The following is a 201-nucleotide window of genomic DNA, read 5'->3' as shown; positions in this document are numbered from 1 at the left end:
GGGGGGGGTCAAGTGAAGGTAAGTAAGGGTGAGTGCGGTCAAGAGGGGGCTGGCTGGGTACTTCTTTCGCTGTCTTAAACTTTGAAGACGTAAATTACGGTGTGAATGTTGTTTCGAGATGGCCTGAGTGTGGAAATTATTTAGATGTTAGATCCCTCCCACCTTTCACCCCCTTTTTTTCAAAATCCTCCTCCCCTCATC

This window comes from Aplysia californica, unplaced genomic scaffold (assembly GCF_000002075.1).
Source record: "Aplysia californica isolate F4 #8 unplaced genomic scaffold, AplCal3.0 scaffold00118, whole genome shotgun sequence".
Classification (NCBI taxonomy): Eukaryota; Metazoa; Mollusca; class Gastropoda; order Aplysiida; family Aplysiidae; genus Aplysia; species Aplysia californica.
Note: the sequence above shows the minus strand (reverse complement) of the source record.